This window comes from Mustela putorius, unplaced genomic scaffold, assembly GCF_011764305.1.
Source record: "Mustela putorius furo isolate JIRA1106 unplaced genomic scaffold, ASM1176430v1.1 tig00000430_pilon_pilon_pilon, whole genome shotgun sequence".
Classification (NCBI taxonomy): Eukaryota; Metazoa; Chordata; class Mammalia; order Carnivora; family Mustelidae; genus Mustela; species Mustela putorius.
The window spans coordinates 13,611,509-13,637,249 of NW_025421377.1; the positions used below are offsets into that span (position 1 = coordinate 13,611,509).

Consider the following 25,741-nt stretch of genomic DNA (forward strand, 5'->3'; position numbering starts at 1 on the left):
CGGTTGCTCCGCCGCTTGCCGGGAGCCGGCCCCTCCCCCCGGGGTCTATCTTCCCGTCGCTTTGGATTCACTTCTCCGCTGGTCCTACCTTTCAGAAAGTGGCTGATTTTCTGTTTCCAGAATTGCTGTTCTTCTTCTCTTCGATCTGCCGATGGATTTTCAGGTGTTTGCAATCTTTAGATAAGCTATCTAGCTGATCTCCGGCTAGCTGAAGCAGTCTCAGCTTGCTACTTCTCCGCCATCTTGACTCCTCCCCCTCTCCCTGAAGATTCCTTTTACATTGTCTTGAACTAAACTGCTCTCTCCCCTGAGCGTGCCCTCAAGCCCTCTTTGAGGGAAGATTATTTTCTCAATTCTGTTGTAATTCTATTTTAGGGATTAAAGGTAGTGTCACATTGGTCAAGCCTCCTGAGTAGTTGTTAAATAACAAAATTAAACAAAAGAAGAACTCCTGCTCTTTTGTAGCTGAAGGCATTTAGCTGTCTGTGCTCTGAGAGTCAACTATAGGCACGGCAGAGATTAGGGACAGACTATGAGATTATGACTATGAGACTTGGTTGCAAGCTTCTTTTGATCACAACATTGAACATTCTTATGCAGGTGGCCTTCAAAACCTGTTTTTGTTTTGTTTTGTTATGTTTATTGTTAAGATTTAAAAAACTAGGGGTGCCTGGGTGGCTCAGTGGGTTAAGCCTCTGCCTTCAGACTCAGGTCATGATCTCAGGGTCCTGGGATTAAACTCCGCCTAGCATCACACTGGGCTCTCTGCTCAGCAGGAGGCCTGCTCCCCCCCCCCCGCTCTCTGCCTGCCTCTCTGCCTACTTGTGCTCTCTCTCTTTCTCTCCCTGTCAAATAAATAAATAAATTCTTAAAAAAAAAAAAAACCAAACTAGAAAAGGGAATATATTAGCCCATATCTATTTTCTTTAATAGATATGCTAAGGAATATTTGCATTATTACTGGTTAGATTAAACCAAACAGAAACCTACATCTAAATGGAAATAATTTCTTGAGCGACTCATATTAACACTCAATAGTAAGTTAAAGAATTAAGCTTAAAAGGGAAAGAGGAGGAAGACTTACGAGCAGCACAGAGACAGGAGGTAGAGAAGGTAAGCCTGCGAGAAGATATTCGGGCAGATAAAATTGGAGCAGGAATTTGGAAAAGTAGTAAGGGATAAAATAAGAGTAAATTTCACCCAGTTGAGTGGAGAAGAACTACCTTAGGAATTAGACTTTGTTTCGATTCCCTGCAATATTCCTAGGTAGTTGTTTTTGCATTACTAGCATTGCCTTTCAACAGGATGCAGTAATTATTCCTCCCCCCCCAAACATTAGCAAACAAATGAATTTAAGTGAAGTTGATTTAAGGAGGAGTCTAAGATCAAATAATGTATATATTCTTTCTTTATTTATTTTTATTTTATTTGTTTATTTGACAGAGAGCTCACAAGTAGGCAGAGAGGCTGGCAGAGAAAGAGGGGGAAGCAGGCTTGCTGCCGAGCAGAGAGCCCAATGCGGGGCTCGATCCCAGAAACCTGGGATCATGACCTGAGCCTAAGACAAAGGCCCAACCCACTGAGCCACCCAGGCACCCCAGTGTATATATTCTTTAAAGCGGGTGCTATAAAATGCAACTTGATTCATGCATTAATGATGTAGAGTCTTTATTTTTTTTAAGAGATTTTATTTAGAGAGAGAGAGAGTGCACACCCATGCGTGGGGGTGGTGCAGAAGGAGAGGGAGAGAGAGAATCTCCGGCAGATTCTGGGCTGAATGTGATCTCAGAACCCTGAGATCACGACCTGAGCTGAAATCAAGAGTCAGAGGCTTAACCAACTATACCACCCAGGCACCCTAGTATAGACTTTTTCAAGCAGCACATTGAACTACTACATATTTATAATAACAAATGAGAAGAGAAATTGGGTTTGTAATTCGAAGTTGTTCTAGTTTGAAAAAGCAGTGTTTTTTTGTTTTTTGTTTTTTGTTTTTCTTTACTTAAGTTCTTTAACTCTTATGTTAGAGTTTTACTAAATACATTTGGAGTACTTGATGAGAGGTAATGATTTTTGCTTTTGTGATAAAGGTGAATTTATACCTTTTCTTGTTTATGGGAAATATCACTTAATTGAAAGCTGCCATTGTGCATTTTTAATGACAATTATTTAATTCATATGAGTATGTACCATATTACCAAAAAAGAATGTAATTGAACTTATTTTATAAGCAGATGCAGCAGAGAGCCTTGTAAAATTATTTTTACATCTTAAGTGACTTTGGTAAAATGTAGGTTTACATGAAATGACAGTCCTTCATTTAGGTCAGTATAATATGTAGGAGTAAGATTGACATTTTTGTTGCTGTATGGTTTTCTGATTCACTATATAGGATATTAAATGATAATTGACATGTTAGACGTAAGTTACAGAATTGTGTGACGAATGCAATATGCCTGATAACATTGCTATATAAAGTTATACCCATAAATATATCCACATATTTTGTTTCCAATAGAAGAGTTTGAGATAAAGTCAAAGACTATGAGATAGCCTATGCAGAGTTTTTTGTTCTGTTGTCTATTTAGCACATCTATATAATTCAATCCAGAAATGCAAATTATACCTTTTAACATGTATTTACATGTTTATAATACTATGGCATATACTGTTGGGTCTTGTACTTTTTTGTCTTTTTCCTCTTAGATTTTAAATGAACTCTTAGATGTATCTGTATAGCTTCTATATTTATCACCACATATTTTGCGTTTTTGAAAGAGGCAATAATCAATAGGCCACTTCAGCCACTTTCAAACTACATATTTGGATTCTTTTCATCTGCTCCCCATAGTATGCAGCAAAATATACAGCACTTTATGTACATATATGGATATCTTTCATAAATTCTCTTATAACATATTCCTGTAAGTGGAACTATAAAGAGAAAGGGTTATAATTTTTTTTCCATTCTGTGTATGTTGTCGTTTATTATATAGCCCTGATTCCTCTTTGCTTCAGACATTTTAATATCCTATTTTAATCCTGTTTCATTAGAGAAAATCCATCTCAGCTAATTATGAAATAGGCACAAGTAACAAAAACTATGAATTGAAACATATATGTTGGAGCCCCTGGGTGGCTCAGTTGGTGGAATATCTGAATCTCGGTTTCAGCTCAGGCCATAATCTCAGGATGGGGGGTTCGGGACCCGAGTCAGGCTCCACACTCATGCTGAGTCTGCTTGTCCCTCTCCCTCTCTCTCGTTACCCATCCCCCCTCCACTTGTGTTCATCCTCTCTCTCTCTCTAAAATAAATAAAAGAAAAAAAGAAAGAAACAAACATATATGTTCCCAGGGAAATGTGTATATGTTTTCTTTTATTTACAAACAAATCCAGTATGTCTTTGATGTTTAAATGTCCTAGAAATATGAAAGCAATTCCGGGATTAAGACTTTCAATAAGGTTCTCTAGCTCTTCTCACGTTTTTCTGGCTTTTTCTTTCCCTTTAGGTTTCAGGAAATCTTAAATTCCAGTTCTCTTTTAAACACCAAGAGATTTCTTTGTCACTCCCTCCTTCTCCTCTTCTCTCCTCATTAGCTTCATCTGTCCTCACGTGTTTCGCTAGCATGTTTGAATAGAGAATTACCAGATCTGCACTTCTAACACAAACTTATTCTGAGCTCTAGTTGTGAATTTCCGATTCCCTGTTTGATATCTTTGTTTCAATAATGAACTAATAATAGGAATGCATTTTAAAATGTGGATTACCTTTTTCATTACCAGTGCCATTATGACCTGTCTACATTTTAACTCTAATGTTTATTATAATCACCTCCTTATTCTTGTTTCTACCTCTTCTTTCTCTTTTTTCTCCTCATAGCCCACATCCTGTAGCCAAGTTAATTTTCTTAAAACAGAACTTCATTCTCTGCTCATAAGCCTCAACAGAATCTTTCTAATTTAGCAGGCAATTAAAATCCTTCAAGATACTGGAAAGTATCACTTCAACCCACTTTTGTAACTTTGCACCTAAATTTAAATGCCTTTCATTGGTACCATTAGTCATCAGAATACTACCAACATTTGGGATCCATCTGAAATGTCCTTCTTTAACTTACCCAGCATTACTAAGAGCCAGTTATGTAGCAGGCACCGAGACTTTCAAAAAGGAAAGAAAAACAAACCAAAAACCCCATAGTTCCTGTTCTTGGGAAACTAATTGCACTGATTTGAGATTTAAAATTGCACAATTCTATAATTGTTGACAGCATGAATGGAATTTGAGTTGCTTTGGATGATGAGTTGGTGTGCACCAGACACAAGAATTTAAGGATAAGGCAATTCAGCTGGAAAAAGATAATAGTCTTCTCAACAAACCATAGAAGGACAATCAGATATCCATATGCCACTGAATGAAGTTGGACCCGTACCTTACTCGTCACAAAAATGAACTCAAAATGGATCTTAAAACATGTTAAATGATGATAACAGCTATAGGGAAATGCCAGAAAGGAAGAGAGACGGGTTGTGTGACAGTTATAGATAATGTGCTCAGAAAAGCCCTCACTGAGACGATAACACGTGACCTGAAGAAGGAATGGGCACAGGGCAAATCAGAAGCTTCAGCCCAGCTAGTGTTGGGAGCAAGCTATTGTCTTGCTTTGCAAGGTACGGAGATATTGTGTCTGCTGTGTTGGGGGCAGCTGGGCTTTGGTCCAAGCCAGTTCAGTCACCACAGTCTCTTGACATGTCATGGTATTTTGATGACTGGAGCAACTCTGTGTAGCTCTGCAGTCTGAAAAGAAAGGAAAAAAAGAAGAAGAAGAAGAAGAAAGGATGGAGTGAGGAAAGAAAGGAAGGGAGAGAGGAAGAAAAGACCCACATTTTAATTATAATAACACCAAGAGATAGGTGTTGTGATTCTTATTTTTTAAAATAAAATAATACTATTATCTCTCATTTACGGAATGTCTACTGTATGCAAGGTAGTCATGTCAGTTGATATGCTAGGTATAGTTTCTCATATATACCATGACATTTAGTCCCGTAACAATTCCTTTTGTTGAAAGTATGTGGGAACAACAGTGAAATTCCCCGAGGAACATGTAGGTAAATAAAATAAACTGACCAATTTGAATTAGCTAGCAAAATTCATATTTTTTTTAATAATTACCTTTCTATTTAAAGAAACTAGGAGGTGGGATCACTCTTAATTCCAACTAAAATAATTTAGGAATAATTTCCAGGACCTATGGAAGTGACAGTTTTAATCCAGTAAACGTAAACCAAATTAATTTCATTATAGTCTGTGTAGATAAAACATGTATGACAACCACAAACTCGTTAACCTGGAGCAAACTGTATGCAATGAAGAACCAAAATGTAAAGAACAGAATTTGGCAGAATATTTTTTTTTAAGAGCTAACACTGAAACTGTTAGAAGAAAACATAAGAATAAGTCTTCATAAAGTTGAATTAGGCAATGATTTCTTAGCTATGACAAGAAAGGCACAAACAACCCAGAAAAATAGATCAATTGGGCTTCACCAAAATGAAAAGCCATTGTTGTTCAAAGGGTACTGTCAAGAAAGTGAAAAGACAACCCACAGAATTGGAGAAATTATTTGCAAATTATATGACTGATAAGAGATTTGTATTTAGAATATATAAAGAATCCATATCACTCTGTAATAAAAGACAATTAGCCCAATTAAAAATTAGGTATAGAATCTAAAGAGACATTCTGTAAAAACGAAATACAAATGTCCAAGAATACACAAAGATGGTCAACATCATTAGCCATCAAGGAAAATACAAATCAAAATATAATGAAATACCAATTTAAACCATTTGATAGTCTATATTCAAAAAGATAACTCTAAGTGTTGGCAAGGATATGGAGAAGTTAGAGCCCTCATGTGCTTCTGTTGGGATTATAAAATGGTATATCCATTTTGGAAAACAGTCTTGTCAGTTCTTCAAATGATTAAACAGAGCTACTGTATGCTCCAACAATTCCACTTTTAGGTATATAACCAAGAACAATTATAACATATATCCACGTGAGAAAGTGTACAGAAGTGTTCATGGCAGCAGCATTTATTTATAATTGAAAAAAGTAGAAACAGCCCAAATGTCCACCAACAGATGAGTGGATGAATAAAATGTGGTATGTAATCATAAACAGAATATTATTCTCTAACCAATGAAAACAATGAAGTACCGATTTATGCTACAACATGGATGGGCCTTGGAAACATGCTAAATGAAGTAAGCCAATCACAAAAGGGCATATATCATGTGATTCCATTTCTGTGAAATGTCTGGAACAGGCACATCTATATAGACTGAATGCAGATGAGTTGTTTCTAAAGCTGTGGCGTGGGGTGAAAATGGGGAGTGAATTCTAATGGATATGGGGTTTCTTTTTCGAGCAATGAAATTGTTCTGAAGTAGATTGTGGTATTAGATACACACTTCAACGAATAAACTGAAAACCATTCAGTTGTTGAACAGTTTAAGTGGCTGAGTTATGTGGTACATGGGTGATCTCTCAATAAAGCTATTCTTATTTTTTTAATTTAAAGAAAGAAGGATGCAGAGAGGCAAATCCTTTTACTTGCTATTCCCTCTGTATCAAGTAGTCTTGCCTTATTCTCTCTGTGACTCACTGCTTCATTGCCTTCCAACGTCACCTTTCAGTTAGGCCTGCTTTGATCACCAACCTAAATTTCAGAATTTTCTCCTTTGCATGTATTGCTGTCTAACCTACACATATTTTACTTACATATCTTGTTTATTATTTGCCTCCTCATGAATGGAAGAACTTTTGCTTGTTGATTTTGTTGCTTTATCTCTAGACCCTAGAAAATGCCTGCCGCGTAGTAGATATTCAGTATATATTTGTTCACATCAAGGAAATGGCGGATGTACCCAGATCTCAGACAACCTGTGTGTTTGGATACGACAAATAGTTCTTAAATAGATGGATTGGATGATAGCTAATGAGGTGTGGTGATAAATAAGGCTGTAGAGGAAGGAGAAGCCATTGCTACAAAAGATCTATTACAGACACATTAAGGAATTTAATCGTACATGCTATAAACAGGAGAGAACCATGGAAGGGAGGTGAGAAGGGGAATGTGATTATCATTGTTAGTTGTATCGCGTTCTTAGAGGCAGGCTGTTATGGGCATTTTTTGTTTTGTTTTGTTTCATTCTAGTTTTTTTTGTTGTTGTTTTTTAAAAAGATTATTTATTTATTTATTCGACAGACAGAGATCACAAGTAGGCAGAGAGAGAGGAAGGGAAGCAGGCTCCCCGTGGAGCAGAGAGCCTGATGCGGGGCTCGATCCCAGGACTCTGGGATCATAAATTCCCCCCTACCCTATCCATAATAGTTTATATTATCATGTACTTAGAAGTACAGGTAACACTAAAGATATATAACGTGTAGCATGATTTACACTTGTTTATTTATTATTTTAATTTAGACTTCTTTCCCTATAGCTTAAATCAGACATTCATTTAATCTATTTGCAAGTCAATTTCTAGTCTTTTAACTTTATTTTTAAAAAGTTAACTTTATTTAAACAAGAATAGAAATTTAGATAAGATAAAAACATTTCGTCTCCCGGAAAAAAAATAAAAAAACAACGACAACAAAAACCGTATTTTTCTGATTTAACTTGGTTACCACAGTCTTTAGATTTTCACGCTAAAATTAGGGTAACTTAAACAGTGACCCTAAGCAAGGTGAGAAAAATAGTATTCTCTTGGCTTAATTTTGAAATTATTATTCAACCCCAAAAAACATAAGCAAAATGATCACAGTTTATTATACGCTTTTAAAGCAAAGTCTATTTATCAACCCATAAGGAAATTACAAGCCCTGCTTTCAGTTCTTTGTTTAAAATGCACTGTAGTGCAGTATGATTTGCATGTTAATGATGTGAATCCAACTGTATAATAAATGGAAAGGGGAAGATAGAAACTCGTTTCAGAGAGCAGGTTTGTTGGTTTTTCTTGATTTCTTCCTTAAATGTTTAACTTGAGAACACATCTATGAGGTATGCCTTTGTGAGAGCTAATCATTTGTGATCACTGACTGGAGTGGCAATGAAGCAACAAGTTCCATTCTCAGGTTTCTCGCTCAGAAAGCCACTGGACTCTGGAGGCATTTGAACATCTTTGCAGGGCAGATGTAATGTAACAAACAAGAGGCTGGCAGAATTCAGTCTGTGCCATGTCCTCTCTGAAATCAGAAAACGTGAAGCTGCCATGACTTCTCTTTCTCTCTTTAACTACCCCCATTGTGGACCACATCCAAGCACACCGTGGGGATGCTTCGTGTTTTGCGTTTCGCGTTGGATTCCTCTTATGTGACTGTGTGCATGTTCTCATTAACTAAAAGCACAGAATAAAAGCAATTTTAAAATATTAATGTGTGATTTGTAGAAGTGTGTCTTAGAAGCCTGGAATTACCAGAAGTTGAAAAAGCAGAATCTGTGTTTTTGAAAGTCATCCAATGTACTTTTATTTACAGCCCTTGAGCCATTTTACAAGTTGAAAAGCAACCATGGAGCCATTTCATGTTCAGATTAATATATATTTAAAATATCCTAAAGCCACGATCAGCATGCAGTAGCTCTGTTAGTGAATAAACGCAGCTTAGAGGTAACTGAAGAAACTCCTCCACACCAGGAGTTCTCAAAGGTAACTTCGTCCCAAAGGGACATTGGGCAACTTCTAGAGATATTTTTGGTTGTCGCAACTGTGGGTAGTGAATACTACCAGCATCTAGTGCATCTAATGGCCAGAGGTGTTGCTAAACATTCTGCAGTGCACAGGATGACATCCCATAAAGCCACACAACAAAGAATTGTGTGTCCTCAAATATCAATGGCACCAAGACTGGGAATTCCTGCTATAAATAAAGATACAAAGCCAAATCATATCCTCAAGTTTGCATTCTAACTCACAAATCCTGAGAAAAGAGTTAGGACTTGTATTATCTACTGGTATATAACAATGCTCCTATAAACTTAGTAACCTAAAACACGCACATGTATTATCTGAAATATTCTGTGGTCAGGAGTCCATGCCTACCCTGGGTGGTTCTTCTATAAGACTGCAATTATAGTTCCACCAGGGATGAGTTCTCATGTGAATGCTGGACTGGTAGAATCCATTCCCAAACTCACGTGGTCGTGGGCAACATTATATTCTTTGGGCCTCTGTTTCTTGCTAACTTTTGTTCTCAGCTCCTTGGCCTGTGACCTCTCTGTAGTCAGCTCACAACATGGCAGCTTACTTCTTTTCAGAGCCAGAATGCTAAATCGTTCCATAAGATAGACAAAATATGTAGTGTAGATCATGCATGTGATGACATACGTTCCACTACCTTTGCCATGTTCTACATGGTAGAACCAGGTACAGGTCTCACCTTCACTCAAGAGTAAGGAATTGCACAAACGTGTGAACACCAGTAGTTAGGGGTCATGGGGGCCACCTAGGAGTCTGTCTGCCAAAGGGAAGTTATCGTCTATTTATTTTTGCATCTTAAAAATGTTGCTATTCATTAAAAGTTAACTAGCTAAATATAAAATACTTGCTGGTAAAGTATACCTATTAGAGAAATAGAAGGGAGACTGCAGATGACTGTCACATAGTGACTATCATCTAGTGACTACTTTTTCATATGTGTAGAATATTTGCAATAACATCAAAGTGCTCTGTCTATAGTCAGCCCACAGAATCATGTAGCTTTATTTGGTCCTCTCTTTCTGAAGACCTATATTTTGACACTGTTAGTTTGCTCACCTCTCTGTTTCATTTTCTTTCTCACACTTAATGTATTAAGAATTTTCACATTATTTGGTGGTTGGTGGTAGGGGGCTTGTGGAGCAGAAAGGCTATCTTGGGTCCATCACTGCTAGTGATAGGTGAAGATTCTTCTACATTTAAAATATATAATTGTGGGGTGCCTGGGTGACATAGTGGGTTAAAGCCCCTGCCTTCGGCTCAGGTCATGATCTCAGGATCCTGGGATCGAGCCCCACATCGGGCTCTCTGCTCAGCGGGGAGCCTGCTTCCTTCTCTCTCTCTCTGCCTGCCTCTCTGCCTACTTGTGATCTCTGTCTGTCAAATAAATAAATTAATTAAATCTTTAATATATATATATGTTTATATATAATTGTAAGTAGGATAAATTGAATGACTAATAACTGAAAGTACTGTGAGTTATATAACATAAAAATAGGCATTGAATCTCTGTTACCATAAATTAAATTTGCTTATTATAATAAATTCATCTTGGTATATAATAAATTTTATTTACTAGATACTTGCTGGGGAACTTTTTCTGTTTACTTTAAGTGTGTGCTGAATCCATATTCTTTGATATGCAACTATGTTTCCCTTTGCCTTTAATATAAGCCAGATTAATTTCCACATTGTTGGAAATTAATTTTAGCAGTGAGAGTGTAATACCACAAAGGCTATAATAATAAAGAGATTCATTATTAAGCAGTAAAGCAAAATATTAATGAATTAGGGTTTTATGATCACATTGCATCTTTTTTTCATTTGTGTCCTCTTAAAAAGTACAAATAACTATAATTCTTTTCAGATACCACTTGATCTGTCAGATATACTGTAAGACATAGTCTGTGATGTCTAATACATATGTGATGACTTAAAGGTTACATTATGGTAGATATCAAGTGAATTTTTCACTTTCATAGAATTCAGAATTTCTATTTTGTGTCATTTGTATTTGTAATGCGTGACTTTAGAGGACATGGAAAATACACAAACAGATTTTTTGTTTTCTTCATATAATTTCCTTGTATGTTTTCACCATTTGCATATCTTATATGGATAGTCACAAATAACACAAAATATTTATTAAGCACGTATTATGTGCCAGGAACTTTATTGGATGTGAAATACTGCATTATCATTCATAAGTCTACTTTACCCAATTTTTTTTAAAGAGACCTAATGTTCATCTGGTTTAGAGATTTGTCCAAAGTTTCACAACTAGAATGTGCAGGAGCTAGTACTTGCGGGCAGATGTCTCTTCATGTGGCTCTAACTAGGGGTGTAATACATGGCCAGTCCCAGAAAGAATGGAATGCTAAATTCTTTTTCTGAACTTAAATCCTAAAAATAATAAACATATATTGAGCACAAGTATGAGTAATCCAAAATAACAATTTCATTAATTGGTCCCCATCTCTATAAATCCCAGGTATCAAAGGGATTAGTGATTTAGCCAAGTACAGGGAATGGGACACAAGGAGGAAGAATAGTTGAGATTGAGAAGAACGTTCCAGAAAGACACACTCACATCCTCGAAGATGAGAAGGGGCCTTTCTGGGCACGCAGGAAAGAATCCAGGATGGTGAGAAGATACAAAGCAAAGGCAGGGAGGCTTAAGTGGTGACTGGAGAGGTAAGCAGGATGAGGGTTAGTGGGCTTCTTTGTGCCATGTTTAAGGATTCTGACTTTATAGTAAATCAGTTGGGAGCTTCTAAAGAGCAACAACATCAGATTTGCAGTTCTCAAAGATCCCCAAAGGTACAAAGTGAAAGATAGATTATAGGTACCCATTTGATGATGCAGGGAGATGATTAACTACTGATGGCTACAGCTACCTGGGTGGTCCTCAAGAGCGTTATGCTTAGTGAAAAAAGTCCATCTCAGAAGGTGTCATGCCTGTGATTCTATTTATATAATATTCTTGAAAGGATGAAACTCTAGAGATGGAGAATAGGTAAGTGGTTGCCAGAAGATAGCTATCGGGGTGGGGGGTGCGAGGGCATGAACACAAGAGGTGGCACAAGGCAGTTCTGTTGTGTGATGGAACAGTTCTGCATCTTGAATGTGGCAGTGGTTATACAAATCTATACCTGAGATAAAATCTCATAGAACATAAGCACGCACCCGTAAATGAATGCGAGTGGAAAGGAAATAAAGTCTGTCGTCAAACTGATGCAGTCATGTACCAATGCCCATTTCCTGGCTCGCTCTTCTACTGGAGTTATATAAGATCTCTCCATTGAGGGAAGCTGAGGGAGGGGCTCTTTCTACTATTTTTGCAACTTCCTGTGAGTCTATACTTATTTTAACATGAAAAGTTTATTTTTTAAGGCTATGATAATAGAACAGGCTTTTTAAAGAATGGGAACAGTGGTGAAGAATAAGGAAAGCAATATTCTCAGTGCATCAGTGATCAGATTTGCAAGTCCTATTATGAATATTTTTGCAGTGAATCGAGGCAGTTGATGTGAGTTCATTTATTGAATAACTATTAATTGAGCCCCTCCTCTGTGTCACATGCTGTTCAAGTCACTGAGGATTATTGCCGAGCAAAACAGCAATAATTTGTCTTCATGGGGCCTTTGGGCTACCAAAATGAGTCTAAAGCTTGGCCTCCAAGTGTTATACAAAGTTTTGACACTTTTCTACGTGAAGATCAGGTTGTGCTTCCAAGAGATCAGGCTATAGGCAGAATCATTTATGGACTCCTAAATTATGTGGACATCTACAATTTTGAATCCATAATAGCTTGATTTTCTTCATATTATATATTTCAATACTGATTTAAAATGGCCCTTGTCTTTCCTATCTGCTCCCCCATTTTAATTTCAAAGCAAAATATGGAATACTTTTTTGAAAGAAGTTTTGAAATATCCTGTATGCTCTCAATCCTATCATCTCAAAATTTGAAATACCACAGAGCAGGCAAATAATTTTGAAGAAATATTTTTTCCTTATTCACATTATTTTTCCTTAAAAATATCATTTCCCATGAGACTTCAACTAACAAGATCACTTTTCTTTTCCAAAGCTGGTTTGGATAAAGTGGGTGGTAAAGTACTACTGGAGTTTTAAATGTCCTTCAGAGATTGAGGAGAAAAAGATACACTTTATAATTTTTTTCAGGGCGGCCTATGTTCTGTTCTTGTTATAGAAATGCAAAAACTACTTCACCTTTGTAAGTTAGATGGCTGTTTATAATTCTCCTGAAAGAAAGTTGAGGGCATCTTGGAATAACCTGAATTTGATTATAATAATGTTATATTATTACTGAATGTCTATTGTATGTCAGTATTATTGAAGTAAATAATAGGAATCCACATTATTAAAGATAAGAAAATTTTGAATTTCTGGAAGATTAATTTGCCCAAAGCCAAATAGCTGGTAGATGACAATCTAATATTTGAAACTAAAATCAATACTTTCCCCAGGATACCTCACTGCCTTTTATTTTATTAATAATACAGTAAATGTACTTCTATGAAGCTTTTGAGGTTTCTTTATAAGTCTCTGAAAATGAACATAATTCTTTTGAAGTAGAGGAGCCCAACAGATATCAGTATCCATTTTATTTACTTATTTTCCCCAGTTTAGAATATATGTGTGATGTGCATGTATTTGTACATATATATATATATATGTTTATATGTGTGTGTTTTCTTTTTGTTTTTAGTAGAGAAACCTGGAAATCATTATCCTCTGGGCAGATTGTCCCCCCAAAATTTGCTTCTCTGATGTACTTATCACTACCTATGAAATACATGACTTCATCCTCTTAAAAAATAATAATAAGGGAAGCCTGGGTGGCTCAGTCGGTTAAATAGCTGCCTTCGGCTCAAGTCATGATCCCAGGGTTGGAGATCATGGGATGGAGCCCCACATGGGGCTCCTTGTTCAGCGAGGAGCCTGCTTCTCCCTCTGCCTGCTGTTCCCCTGGCTTGTGCTTTCTCTTTCTCTCTCTCTCTCTGACAAACAAATAAATAAAATCTTAAAAAAAAAATAGGAATGTTTTTAAAAAATATTCATAATAATAGCCAGGAGAAAACAAAATGGGGGAGGTTTTTATATATTACTCCATTAATTTGGAATGTGATAGGTAGGCATGGTTGGCATGATAGGTCAGAGAAAGCAAGTTGTTTTGTGCATAAATGACTGAGAAGAAGCTACCAAATTCTCAACGTAAGGACTAGTTGAAAACATTTGCCTTAGATGCCCTGAATTCTATTCCTGAGTCCATAACGGAAAATACCTTGGCCTAATCACTCAATCAACGAATCCTCAGTTCAACATAGACTATTTCTACCCTTTCCTTTGTAAAAAAACAAAATTCTACTGAGTTAATTTGAAGACCTAACTGGCTTCATTCAATGATCCATGAGTTCGGGCAACATCCTATTAGCAAGTTGAAAGGGACTGCTAGGAGGTATAGAAAATGGAAAATTTTTTTAGCTAGAACGGGGCTGGAAAAGGAAATTTCTGGCAAAGAGTGGATTGTTTTCAGCAAGGTCACCTTCCTATGGGGCAAAGAAGGGATCATCAGAGAGATTACTCGCTAGTGTTGACCAGATAACTGGTTAAAGGTTACATTCCTGGAAGAGGCTGAAGCTACAATTGAGTTAAGTATTATGTGTCAGTTTGCTGATGGGGGGGGTGCTTAACCCCAAGTGACTTTATTGTGGGTCTATTTCCTTTTTTTTAAATTATTTTAAAGGGAAGTAATAATAAAGTAATACCATCCATTTAAATATTTAAGTGTCTTGAGAGTCTAGGTCTATAATTTCTGATACTTGTATTTTGACTTTTGAATATTGTGTAGTAAAATTTTGAAACTATTGTATGTCAAATCTTACAAAATGTAATCTGGAGTAGGTGATCAAATTATTTAATCCAAAATGTCAGTATTAATTGAGATACAGTAGTATACATAGATCTTCTGAAAATACTTTTCAAAATAAAACATATTTATTTTCACTCACCCAACATGCATGGTTAAGTACTTAATGTATCCCAGGAAGTATATTTATAGGGAAACAAAGTAGAATGTCAAATTTCCCTGTACTTGGAAACAGTTGTAGAGTTTAAGTGTGATTTTGGCAGACAGACTTAATTTATGTTTCAAGTCTATAATCTTTATCATTAAGTCCTTTAGAAGACCATACAATATCATTGTGGTTGGGTTTGAAATTAAGAATCACTTTTATGCCAATTTTACAGCTGTTTTACTTTTTATTATTTAAATTACCTGAATAAATGAAATGTTTAGTGACTCACCAGTGTGAGAGTTGATGGGCACAGTAAAGAGCCACTCTCTCTCTTTTTTTTTTTAAGATTTCTTTCTTTCTTTCTTTCTTTGACAGAGAGACAGAGATCACAAGTAGGCAGAGAGGTGGGCAGAGAGGGGGAAGCAGGCTCCCTGCAGAGCAGAGAGCCCCATGCAGGGCTTGATCCCAGGACCCTGGGATCATGACCTGAGCTGAAGGCAGAGGCTTAACCCACTGAGCCACCCAGGCACCCTGAAGAGCCACTCTTTAACTTTTTAAAACCTATGGTAAAATTAGACTGCCCATCCTATAAACTCCTTGAGGAGAAAGGGACCATGGTTTATACAACCCAGTAGTCCCATTCTAGCAGCTAATTAAAACTCCAGTTCATGTCATTCTTAGATTTATTAGATGAAAAATCAATGCCAAAGATTTTTTTTTGGGGGGGTGGGAGGCTGGTTTGAAAGAAATATTTTGAAGTACTTAAAAAGTCATATAATACCCTTTTTTCCCCAGACTCTGAACATAAACAACAAAGCAAATAACCAAGACCTGTAGCTGTCCTAAAATAAAGCCTTACATTTTTATGAGATTCTTAGAAACTTGCACAGATGTAACAAGGACAAGCACATATATATTGTTCAAGCACCTGCAATAGATCAAAGTTACTAAAATTGCATTTCTTTAAAAAAGAACTTGAAGCTTCAATGATGAGCTCTTCTTCACTCTTCACCTTTGCTTGAGTGTTTCATTTCCAAACAGAGGATAATTTTATTTTTCTTGAATTTATTTTAACTTTCTACTTATAAATAAATCATGTATAACCCTTATATTTCAGTATCACTTTATCTTCATAGGTAAACTACAATTCACAAGTTAATAATAAAACATATGTCACAGCAAATTTCAGGCAATAACTCCAGTAACTGGATAACAATGATGTCAGATCTAAGGGAATAAAACACAACATTGAGACCAGAAGTAAGAAATTATTCTGATTCCTAACACCAATTCAACTCCTTCCCCTCCTTGAATGTATTCCTGGTTCTTGAGAAATCAGGAAACTCAAATCCACTTGAACGTACCTCCCTACTTTGTTTGTTTGCATGGTTTCCTCATGACCAGAGTTTACTTAATGTTCTCATAAATCAAAACTTCTAGAAATTTTAGCAGTAATGAGCAGACCAGCATGCTTCTGTTGATTATAATTCAGGAGTCCTCAGGAATATTTTCATACAGTTTTAAATCAATATATTTCTGTGGTTGTTTCAAATTTAAATAAATAATAATAGGAGTTGGACGAGAATTTATGTGAGAAGGACCAAGTCTCCCTTTGTTTAAGTGAAGGGACAAACAGTTCAATTCAGTCAACGATTATCGAAGGCCTACTCTGTCCGTGAGAAAAGTCATCACCTCCTCTCTCAAAACCCATGCTCTTGTGGTTATCTGTATATCCCACAGCATTCTAGTCATTCTCATCACCGCCAACCCCTCTGATGTCTGGCCCATTAGGCATTGGTTCTTCCTACTTCTGCTCTTCGCCCGTTCAGCCACTCTTTTTCGTTTTTGTTTTTTGGTTTTTTTTTTCAAGTTTTTATTTATTTATTTGAGAGAGAGAGAGCACGAGAGGGGAAAAGGGTCAGAGGAAGAAGCAGACGCCCCACTGAGCAGGGAGCTTGACACAGGACTGGATCTTGGGAGTCCGGGACCATGATCTGACCCAAAGGCAGACGCTCAACTGACTGAGCCACCCAGGCGCCCCCATTCAGCTGCTGTTAATCACAACAGCCCAAGGAAACCTGAATTAGATCGTGTCACTGCTCTGTTCGGAACCTTCCAGTGACTTCCCACACCAGATAAATACCGAAGTCTCACCGTAGTTGTAAAGTCCTGTGTGCTCCAGTCTCTGCCGTCTCTCTAATCTCATTTCACAGTGGTTTTCCCTCACACACATTGCTCCAGCTACCCTGGCCACCTCACTGTGCCCGGGCCTTTGTGGACACTGGCTCCTCGATCGGAGAGGCTCCCAGTTGTCCCCATCATTCTGACAGCAAGGCCGTGCCTGACACCCTTCCAATGGCCCCCACCCAGCACTTTCTATTACTTTCTCCTGCTTTCCTTGTTCTTTTTATCCTTAGCACTTTTCAGTATATATATATATATATATGTGTGTGTATATATATATATATATATATATATTCTGTGTATTTTAATTTTTGTCCTATTTATTATTTAACTCTCTTGCTAAAATGTAAGCTTTATGAGGGCAGAGATTTTTAATTTTTGTCATTTTTATTGTTCACTTCTGCATCCCCAGCATTTAGAATCAGTAATTTTTGGTTGAAGCAAGAAATAAATAACAATATTGTCACTGATAATAAACACTTAATGTATTATTCTCTGTCATTTGCTTTGCTAAGTACTTTAAATCCATACGGCCTTTTTTTTTCCCCTCAAATAAGTATGTATGTTATTATCTCCATGTAGTTAAAAAAAAGAAAACAAAAAAAACCTAAGGCACAGAGAGGTATCATAATTGGTTCAAAGTCACATCTCTTTCATCTTATTTAATTCATTAGTTTGTTTGTTTGTGTGTCTATAAATGGGGGAGGGGCAAAGGGAGAGGGTGAGAGAGAATCGTAAGCAGGCTCTACACAGCAGGGAGCCAGACATGGGGATTGATCTCATGACCCTAAGATCATGGCCTAAGCCAAAAATCGAGAGTCCGGTGTTTACCCCACTGAGCCGAGCCACCAAAGTGCCCCAAAGTCAGATCCCTCTTAAGTGATTATTTATCTCATTGTGTTATAAGAAGACATTTCTGCTGTTACAGTGTTTTCAACTCTAAGATTCTTATTGTCTCACCTTTTAAGATTTCAGAAGTTAGAATGCACCTAACAATGAGAGACATGGCAGAGTTTAGTTAGCAGGTATTTCATTCTTCTTTGTTAGCGGCACAAAGGATGATCCATGATATCGTACATTCAACAAAACAGTGTAGTAAAACACTGTTGAGATCAGTGCTCTCTGCTTCACCTCTGAATCCTTGATACCCGATACAATGTGTAAGACAAACACCAATAAACATATACTGAATGAAAACTATAGTTAGTGTATTTTCTTCTTTCTATTTCCTGTCTTCTTCAGTAGATTTTTCCATAAAGCTTGTTAGAGAGGTCTTCACGACAGCAAGGAACATGATAACTGTACCCAACATTTTATTCCCAATACAACTCCTGTTACATGATAGTTGGTTAATAAATATGGATAGAATAAATCAATCTTGTAATTCCTAGAACCGAACTCTCTGATAGGCACAAAATATATGCCATACTTTATAGTTTAAAAAAAAAAAAAAAGATTTCAAACCTCTGTGGGATAATATGGATACACATGGGTTTTAGAGTCAAACTCTCTGTATTTATTTTTATTTTTTTTAAAGATTTTATTTACTTATTTGACAGAGAGAGCACACAAGTAGGGGGAGCAGCCGGCAGAGGGAGAGGTAGAAGCAAGCTCCCCGCTGAGCAGGGACCCTGATATGGGGCAAGATCTTAGGACCCTGGGATCATGACCCGAGCCAAAGGCAGATGCTTAACTGATTAAACCACCCAGGCGCCCCAGACTATCTATATATAAATGCTGACTTTACCACTTACGGACTGTGTGAAGCTAGGAAATTTATGTAACTTCTCTGTACCTCAATTATGCATGTAAAGCATTACCACACTGCCTGGTATGTGATATATGCTCAAAGAAAGCCAACTAATATCTCACATTATTGTTTGCTGCTTGTTTATTGTCCACTTAGATGCTGAACAATGTATTAAGTTTTGTGGATTCTACAGTTTTTACTTTAGGAGAGTTAGAAATGTCATAAGCAAAATTAGCTCAAAGACAATGACTTCCGTTCTTAACAGCATTGGGCAGGCTGCTTTCTTGTGGATCAAGATGAGGTTCTCAGAGTCCTCTTCCAGTTTAGTATGCTTAAGAGTGAGGTCTCTGTAACGGTGCCTCGGTTATTTTTCTGTTCTTCTACGTGTAAATATTTAACCTTTGTAAAATTACTGAATCTCTTGGTACTTCAGCTTCACCATCCATAAGATGAAAGTAATTAATAGTACCTCCTAACAGATCTGTTGTCAGAATTAAATAGGCAGATTCCTGTAAAGTACTCAGAATAGTGCCGGATGCATAAAAGTGTTCAGTGATCACAGCAATACCAATAAAGGTACATGTGAACAGTGTTTGGGACAAATTAATTTCCAAATGCATGACGTCTTTTTATGTATGTGTTTCCATCCTTGAGTTTTGTCTGAAGTTTTACCACCACCCATAGTCCTAATGGAACGGGAGGGATTTTGATGAACTCGGTTGGAAATCCTGCTTCTATCACTCAGCAGTTAATGTGAGCTTTGGAGAATTATTTGATTTGACTTCTTTCATCTCTGAAGTGAAGGTAAATATATCTGCTTAAATATTGTTAGGAGCACTAAATGAGAGCAAATATGAAACATGCAGCACAGTTCCTGGAATGGTAGGACTAAATATGTAGCAGGTAATTTTAATAAGATGTCCCCAAATTCCCTATTTTAGCTCATTATTTTATATAATAAGGTCATTACAAATTCATGTTTAATTAGAACAGATGTTTTCCTCTACTTGCAATAAGCATGATATGCTATGAGAAGATCAGAAAGTATAAATGGATTAAGTTACAAAAATAAATATGCCTTCACATGGCTTCTTAAGATAGTCAGATTGTGGAATTTGACTATCTTAAGAAGCCATAAAGCCAAATATTATGAATGAATTCTGAAAGAACTGGATAATTTCCTGACAGGTAAAATTAATGTTTCTTTTTAAAAAGTAGGCAAAGTCAAATCTGCTGCGACCAGCTGATATCCATGGGGATCAGGCAGAATTTCTCTCTTCTACTCAGAGCACTGCACAAATACCAAAAGCCACTTGCAGAGTTGATACAGTTTTAGGTTTCTTATTTCCTCTATCAAGCCCTTGGGAAGATTTCTTCAGTAACTGACCTTGGATTTAGATAAATACTTAGCAAGTGGGGAGGAGGAAATGTTTCTGTAGTCAGCCCAAATACCATATGTTGGAATGAAGTTAACACAGAAGTTTGGTAAAGGGAAAACCATGAGGGGAGATACATACGTTAGAGAAGAAAGGGAAAAAAAAAAAATGAAGGAGAATCAAGAAGAAAGTTCATGCAGTTTATGAGTAGAAGGTAAACAGTTCTTCTGTTGTGAAGTTTTATATTCTGTTTTAAATTTCACAGTTTTTTAGAAGATGCCTGTATTAGTCTGCTAGGGCTGCCACAATAAAATACCACAGACGAGGTGACTTAAACAACAGAAAATTATTTCCTCCGTTTGGGCAACTAAAAATCCAAGACCAAAGTGCTGGTGAGGTTGGTTTCTCCTGAGGTCTCACTCCTTGGCGTAGAGATGGCCGCCTTCTCGCTATGTCCCCACATGGCCTTTACCGTCTTAGCATGCGTCCCTGCCAACTCTCCCTCTACATTTAAGGGCAACCGTGCTATTGGATCAGGGCCCTACCTTAGGATCTCACTGAACCTTTATTATCTTTATAAAGGCTCCAACTCCAAAGAGAGTTGTAGCTGGGTTAGAGCTTCAACCTATGACCTTGGTGAGAAAAAAATTAACAATGTCCTGGCCCCAAAATACATATGTTTTGTGATCAAACCTCGTAATGTTTTCTTAGAATTATATTCTTCAGTACCTTCTTAAAGCATGTGGAAGACTCAGTTGTAGAATGCATGAGGTGATTCAGAATGTCATTTTTGATAGCTTATTATAGAAACATGGAATATAGAATTGGGGGACACTGATTTACTTTCTGTATGTATGATTAGGATTCACTTACTATTTGAGCCTATGTTTTCTCATTTGTGAAATTAGAAATTCGTAGTTACAATTACTCGACAGTGAATTCAGTTCAATAATAAAGATAAAGACATTGAAAAAAGGAAAGCATTATACAAATATTGGTTATTTTCACTGTTTCCCATTAGTATAGTCCACAAACTATAACTTGTAGTAATATTCAAAATAACATTTATTCTTTTCCATTAGTTTTCCATTAATATAAAAATATTTATTCTTTTCCATTAGTTTTCCATTAGTATAGTCCACAAACTATAACTTGTAGTAATAGTCAAAATAATATTTATTCTTTTCAAGGCAGATTGAAGGAAAAATAAATTCAACAAAATAAACCAAAATACAAGAACGAAATAAGCCAGGGGACAGGAGAATTGAAATTTTCCTCTAGAAATAAGTTAATTATGAGGGAAAATATTAATATGGAGTTTTGTTTAGTTGTTTTTATGAAAATACTAACCACAGCGAGCTAGTAACAATGACAGAATAGTGAGGAAAATTATACAATTTTGATAAAGTGTTATGTAAATAGTCACTCAAATGTATTTTCTTTAACATTCCTTTAACCTTTCCTTGACACAGAACCACAACCACATGAGGCACTTAATAACATAAGTTTTATTAAACTAGGTGTATCATGGTCAGACTCAATAAGAGAATACACTGAAAAAAGTGTCCTATCATTTCTCCCTTCCTGAAAGAGAGAGAAAGCCAAATCCTAGGGTGTGCGATATGGGCTGGAACTTGGCCAAAGTGTGTTGCTATGACTCTTCAGTGAATCTACATCTTCTTTACCAATATCTATCAATAAGGCAAGTTCTTTCCTGGGCACTGGCAACAACATGTATATATCACTAGTACTTATTCTGCCAAAAGCTGGCATTGAGCAGAACTCTTGGGAGTCTTACGTAGCGGTATATGGCATAGAAGGGATGGAGGATAAATTTGACTTTTATTTTGCTGAAAGTCAAATGGAATGAAATTGCCCTGCTTGTAGACACCTCTCCACAGCACAATTCCAAAGAAATAAGTTCTGATCCTTAACATTAGTATGTCTGTATTAAACTAAGTCCTTGCAATATAATGCATAACAATGCAGACTTTAAAAAAAAAAATCTCTTTTATCAGTGTCATTGCTCACAAGAACATATTCAGTTTAAACATGAATGTTCTGCCATAGGATTATTTTGGGGAAGAGGAGACTTTGTGTTCTCCCTGCTGCTTTTTGTGTTGAGTTATCTGGTAGTTTTCTTTTCTTTGTTTTTTGTTTGTTTGTTTGTTTGGTTGTTTGTTTGTTTAAAGATTTTATTTATTTATTTGTCAGAGAGAGATCACAAGTAGGCAGAGAGGCAGGCAGAGACAGAGAGGAGGAAGAAGGCTCCCCCCTGAGCAGAGAGCCCCATGCGGGGCTCGATCCCAGGACCCTGGGATCATGACCTGAGCTGAAGGCAGAGGCTTTAACCCACTGAGCCACCCAGGCACCCCTATCTGGTAGTTTTCTTAACAGTAGTGTAAAATGGGAATGGCTGGGTGGCTCAGTTAGTTAAACATCTGCCTTCGGCTCAGGTCATGATCCCGGGGTCCTGGGATCGAGAGTCCTGCATTGGGCTCCCTGTTCTGCGGGAAGCCTGCTTCTCCCTCTCCCACTCCCCCGCTTGTGTTCCCTCTCTCACTGTGTCTCTCTCTGTCAGATGGATAAATAAAATCTTTAAAAAAAAAAGTGTAAAATGAATTTATAAAATAACTTTGTTAGCCTATCAATTGTAAGGAGCCTTAACTATGTCATTTGCTATTTCCCTCTATTTCTCTTTTCCCTTTTTTGGTGATATTTCACAACGGGACCTTCCCTTGCTCCCTTGACCTACCCCTGGTGTTCATCTATTTTGACTGTAGGTCAGAGACAAGGCTAAAAGCTGAGGAAATAATCATGAACAAAACACATTAGTATGTAACCTCATCTTGGTAAATTTGAAAAGGTTCCTTGGTGGAGATGGCATCCAAGCAATCCCCAAAAGCTAAACAGAAATTAGCCAGGTGAAAATGGGATCAGGAACACTGAAGCATGTGCAAAAGCCCTGGGGCAGAAAGAACAGGGTACTGTTGGGAAATTACTGGTAATTTTATATGGTTTAATAGTAGAGCTGAGAGATGAAGAAGCATTACAAATGAGCTAGAGAAATAAACTTGTGAAGGGCTTTAGGCACAAAGGAAAGGAGTCCAGTCTTGGTTTGGAAGGCAGACAGAAGTGATTTAAGGGATTTGAATCTGTAGAGTAACACATTCCAATTTATACCCTACAAGATGCTTCTGGCAAAAAGTAGAGAATTGTTTCAATAGGGTAATTTTAAAGAAGAATAATGAAAATTGATTTCCATTATGTGGTAGTATTGTTAAATACATTTTGGTGTGATACTGTAGTCGTTAAAAATCTGAAATCTGGATCATTATAGAGCACAACGATAAATACATTAAATCTATGCTTACAGACAAATTTATTCAAAGTTGGCAAGACCAGAGTCACAGCAAACAAGCCTCTTGTGACAGTGTGTCTTTGCTCCTTGGGTAGGATTTGTGTGATTGAGACCATAGGCCAGTCAGTCTTCTCACTGCATGTGGGATTACACAGTTTATCAGAGCAAAAATGTTTGCAAAACAAGTCTCTTCCCTCCCAGAGCATTGTATGCTAATTAAAATATCTAAATGAAGAAAAGTACATTCATTTAGAAAGCATTCTTCAGTATCTATATAATTCTGAAGAAACTACAAATGAGAGATGGCATTATTTAAATTGAAGGAGCCAGAGAAAATGCTTGGAGTCAGCTTCTAATCATTGCCTTACTAGTCTATCAAGTGGTATAAAGTGGAGAAGAATTTTTCCATCAGCCAGAAAACTTTGCATAAAAAATGTGCTTGAATCCCAGTAATGACACCACTGACACATGTTTTTAAGGCTGATACTTAATATTAATAACAAGAGTGTTTAATTTTGATATTACCTTATTTTTTAATTAATTTAATATTAAATAATATTTAAATTTGAGTTATTAGTATTTCTTTTGTGTTTTTTTCTTTTTGAGAGATTTCAGCAAATTCAAATGCAAAAAATGACGATATTAGAAGAATTTCTACTGTTTATAATTTTAGAAATTCAACTTTACTTCTGTTGCTAACTTTTATATCGGAGTTGTGTTAAACATTAGTGTCAAATTTTAATGAATTCTGAATTTTTACTTTTGCAAACATCAATATTGAAATCCCAGTACCATTTTTTTCCTTTTTTTAAAATTTTTTTATTTTTTATAAACATATAATATATTTTTAACCCCCGGGGTAGAGGTATGTGAATCGCCAGGTTTACACACTTCACAGCACTCACCATAGCACATACCCTCCCCAATGTCCATAACCCCAACCCCCTTCTATCAACCCCCCTCCCCCCAGCAACCCTCAGTTTGTTTTGTGAGATTAAGAGTCTCATATGGTTTGTCTCCCTCCCAATCCCATCTTGTTTCATTTATTCTTCTCCTACCCCCTTAACCCCCCACGTTGTATCTCTACTTCCCAGTACCATTATGTTCTGGTATTGTTTTTCTTGACAAAAATGTTAAAAGACTGCCGTACTCATCCATTGATGCTGGGGGGGGGGGTGTTGGGTGGGAGTGGAGTGCATCTAGTAAAGATTGGGAAGAGAGAAAAATAGAGAAATGAGGCAGAATCAATGAGATTTGGGGAGAAGTGGTATCAATGGAAGAAGGGCAAAAAAAAATACTGTTTCTTCCTTCATGAACTTGGCGTCAATGAGGTTATGAACATCACATTCACATAGAGAATGCAAGAGGAAGGAGGAAATCTTAGAAGAAAGGAAGAGGAGAGACAACAAGTAAAGAAACAGCTAGAAAAATAGCATTACTTCAGAAAATGCTACAAGTTCAGTGATTGAATGTTCAGAGAATACATACCCCCTTCCTACTGCCATTGGTCTTGTTTCTGAAAGCTTTATACATGCCCACCGCAGAAGACGGATGTGGCACCCCTTCTGGGGCAGCAGTCAAGTTGATGACATGTTAAAGAAAGTCGACGATGGATGACAGACAGCTGGAGGCTCAGCACAGGACTCCCTGAGCTCCATAAACCCAAGCTACTTCGAATCTAGCTAGAGCCGGTGTCCCTGGGGTTATTGGCCAATAAATGAGGTTAAGAGGAGTTTCTAAACTTACGGTTAGGAATGAACGTATATATGTGGAGGACTGGCATGCTCTTGCCTTCCTATGATGGGAATATAAATATATTTTCCCCAGAAAGATGCTTCCCTGCGGTGGTCCTTTACATGGTATTGATAGAACATTCCCTTTGATACGTTCTAGGCTTAGTAACCTATTGATATCTGGTCAAGTCACCTTATCAGCTTTATATGGAATTTGGAATACATTTCCCCATTTTAAGAAATCTAGTTAGAAAATAATTTATGAGACAACTAAATTGACAACCACTTATACTTTATACTACTAAATGTCATGTTTGAAAGTTGTTAAAATGAGTCAATTCTAAGTGCGTCAGGTAGATCATCAATCTACTTTAATTTATGTTAAAGAGTCCATACTCAGAATTGTTCTTTACTTTTTAGCTTGAGGGCACTTTAAATCTTGATGCCTTTTTTTTTTTTCCTCTGATCCCTCTTCCCTAATTGCTTCATCTTTAGAAATCCGTGTGATACTTAATGTGAAAATACTGAT

General features: G+C 36.9%; 1 protein-coding gene across 18 annotated transcripts in view; it reads left to right on the forward strand.

Moving 5' to 3' along the window:
- ADGRL3 (adhesion G protein-coupled receptor L3) overlaps positions 1-25,741 on the forward strand; it is an 839,163-nt gene that overhangs the window by 633,217 nt on the left and 180,205 nt on the right. The window lies entirely within an intron of this gene.